A 4,101-nucleotide genomic window follows, 5' to 3' on the forward strand; every position below is an offset into this window, starting at 1 on the left:
GCATCCTTTAATGGACATAGTGTCCTAAGGGGGAAATACACTATAGCCCTCAAACTTTCATGATTTAAACATGTCATTTTCTTTGATGAATCTATCTTGGAGAAAGTGTTACTTATGATCCAACCCTCTAGCTCCAAAACTCAGTAGTAAGCCATATACTCAAATGCTCAGTTTAGTCCACGATATGATACTCTATCCATGTCATGCATTGCAGACTCAGATCAATTCATGTATCACATTCTAGACTCAGTTATGTTCTTATATTTCTGCTCATGCATATTGGGCAATGAATCTCAGACTCATTGATATTTTTAGTTCAAGGTGATAGTCTTCTTTGATCTTACTCGTTCCCATGTTCAGATTTTAGTACCAAACTTTGTATTCAGTTCCATGCTTAGTTTTCAGTTCAAACTTGGTACCTTTATCATTGCATGTTCATCCATATGTTCCTGAGCCTGTTCAGTCATATATTCACGCGTCAGATATGCATGATCAGTTTATCAGTATTTTTTGTTAAGCATTCATGTATCATGTTATTTGTATAATCATGTATCAGATATAAATAAATTCAGCTCATCAATTAGGCATTAGATATGCATTCTTATTATGAGAAACTCAGTTCATCAGAACACTCAGTTGTGCATTCATGAATTAGTTACTCATGCATCAGATATGCATGTTCATTATGATGTATTCAGCTTATCAGTTATGTCAGTCCCAAAACCATGTTTCATTAGTGTATGTATGTACGCACTTCAGTTGATCTTTTCTTCCATCTTAGTCATTCTCATTCGAGGACAAATGTTCCCAGAGGGGAGATATTATAATACCCTAAAAAATCCAAACCAATATTAGCGCCACATTTCAAGATGATGCATAGTACATCATGGTTCTTTCATAGTTTTATGAGCAAGTTACATGTATATTAAGTCTTTAAATAACTCTCAGCTATCAGGCGAATCAAAACATTCTTTACCGATTGAATATTGCTATAGTCAACTTCAAATGAGTATATCTCTTGTTACACTACTAATTTTTGAGCTCATGGCCTAACAAAAGATGAATAATTGAATTACCTTTCCAAAAATATCAATTTCACCTAAATCCGATATCAGAGCAAGGAGTTATGTCCATTTTACTCTGGCATGTCAAGCTGGAAAACTGAGTGACGACATTCATGATAAGCTGTCACGCCCGTGATAGCCTATCACCAATGTCATCAGCCCTGAGCAGATTTTCACCCCCAGTGACAATATTTTGGGAAAAGCTGTCAGGCCCATGAAGGCCTATCACCAATGTCGTCAACCTTAACCAGAAAAATAAGATTTTACCCTTTTATGACGACAATTCGTGATGACCTATCACCAATATGACGTCTTGTCACGAATATCGTCAGCTATTTTTTTCTAGCAATTGAGGGACGTTTTGCAAAGGTATTTTGGTCTTTTCCTTCACTTCCCACGACTTACAACCCTCAAGAAGTGTATTATCTTTCATTCTCTTTAGTTAAGCATCTCAAAAAGCTCTCTCATACACTCTCAACCACAAGATTAGGGTTTTTTCTCAAGATTATCTCCTCAAGAACAAGAACATTCTCTCCCAAAGGGGTTAAACCCTAGTCAAGAAAAATCAAGAACAAGCCTAAGGATTTCTTCAAGAACCTTTAAGAAATATTAGATCTCTTTCAAGATCAAGCTTTAAGGTATGCGTAGTGTTCATCCATAGATCCCTTTCATCTATGGAGCTCAAGAATCATGTTTTAAATTATTAATTATGATTTCCTTGTTGTGTTATGGCTATAATCATGTTGATGATTTTTGTTTGGATTCAAGGTTGTATCTTGATGTGTTTTTCATGAAGCATGTGAGTAGGTTAGTTGAAACCCATGAATTTTGGATGGATTAAGATTGTCAAATTGATAAGTAAACCTATACCCAAAGTTGTGCATGTAAGGTATTTGATAAAATGCCAAGAATGATAGAATCCATGTTTTTATGACTTAATAGTGCTTAAATGAGAAGCCCATGTTCTATTCTTTATGATTCCACATGAACTCCACGTTATTATTGTGTGTTATTGTTGTGATATGGAATGAGCATGATATTGAAGCAACACGAGTAAATACATGTTGTGCGTATCCCCTTCCATGTATAAGATGTTGAGAACTAAGTGTAGTATGAAATCCCACAGTTTCATTTATAGATTCAGGACTGTCAGATACAATCAACTCATTTCAGTAGTACAGATTAGTACTATTAGAGACAATGAATCCTTATTATTATAAATAGACTTCAAGATCACCCATTAGACAGGACTGATCTCAACTATAGTTAAACAGTATCAGAATCATCAGATTTAAAGATCACCCACTAGATACTCAAATTCAGTTACTCCATATAGAACGAAACTCAGATAGTTCCATCAGAACTCAGACTGTTAAATACAGTTGCTCGATATCAGTTACATTAGTCTTGTTGATCATCACAGTTATATTAGTTATGTCAGTTGTCATAACTTATGTTATCAGTATTCAGTTTCAGGACTGTTAGACACAGTCAATCAGACCAGTTCTTCATAATTTGAACTGTCAGAAATAGTCATTCATCTATTCAGTATCTCAGTATCAATAAAGTCATGTCGTCAGTATTCAGACTCAGTAGTCAGTATCACTACAAGTTTAGTTATATTTGCTTATGCATGTATGTATTCTCACGTTCATATTAGTCAGCATTGTTCATGCATATAACCCTTTGCATTTAGCCTACCCCACTCGTATACTCAGTATATTCAGACGTACTGACGCATTTGTGCTATGGTGCTTTCTCTTATGTTACACCATAGTTTCAGAGACACGTGTTCCAAATCAGCGATAGCTTTCTAGTTGCAGAGTTGCAATGAGTCTTTATCCATTTGAGGATGATATTATTTTATTTCATTTATTATTTCAGTTTAGTTTTGCTAGACGGAGTTAGTTGGAGACATGTTCCTTCAACTCCTTACTCAGACAGTATTTAGAGGCTATCAGATTTAGTTCAGATTTGATTCAGACTCCAGTTGTTTTTGGGTATTTGCCACCCATATGGATATTACGTTTGTCAGATGTTTTGTTCAGTTGAACCTTATGGCCTATTGTTCATGTTTTTCCACATTATTATATCATATATTTCAGTGTACAGGTACAGATATCAGTCATGGGTTAGCTTGTGGTCCTTCGAGATCTTAAGCACCGCATAGCATTCCGATTCAGAAAATCAGGATGTTACATAAACCAAACAGAAAATACATCAAAATAACTTGAAGTAAACAAAACCTAAGAAGCAAAAATAAGTAAAATTTATAAAACAAAGTGAAATCAATTGAACAAAGATAGTATCAAGAATAACCCAACTATAACATACATCAAAATAACTTGAAGAAAACAAAACCCCAGAAAGCAAAACAACAGTAAGATGGATGGATGGATGGATGGATGGATGGATGGATGGATGGATGGATAGATAGATAGATGGATGGATGGATGGATGGATGGATGGATGGATGGATGGATGGATGGATGGATGGATGGATGGATGGATAGATAGATAGATGGATAGATAGATGGATAGATAGATGGATGGATAGATAGATGGATAGATAGATGGATCGATAGATGGATAGATAGCTAGATGGATAGATAGATGGATAGATAGATGGATAGATAGATGGATAGATAGATGGATAGATAGATGGACAGATAGATGGACAGATCGATGGACAGATAGGCAGACAGATAGGCAGACAGATAGGCAGACTGATAGACTGATAGACTGATAGACTGATAGACAGACAGACAGATAGACAGAAGACAGATAGACAACAGACAGACAGACAACAGACACACAGACACACAGACACACAGACACACAGACACACAGACAGACAGACAGACAGACAGACAGACAGACAGACAGACAGACAGACAAACAGACAGACAGACAGAGACAGACACAGACAGACAGACAGACAGACAGACAGACAGACAGACAGACAGACAGACAGATAGACAGACAGACAAATAGATAGATAGATAGATAGATAGATAGATAGATAGATAGATAGATA

The sequence above is a fragment of the Capsicum annuum genome, chromosome 11 (genome assembly GCF_002878395.1).
Source record: "Capsicum annuum cultivar UCD-10X-F1 chromosome 11, UCD10Xv1.1, whole genome shotgun sequence".
Classification (NCBI taxonomy): domain Eukaryota; kingdom Viridiplantae; phylum Streptophyta; class Magnoliopsida; order Solanales; family Solanaceae; genus Capsicum; species Capsicum annuum.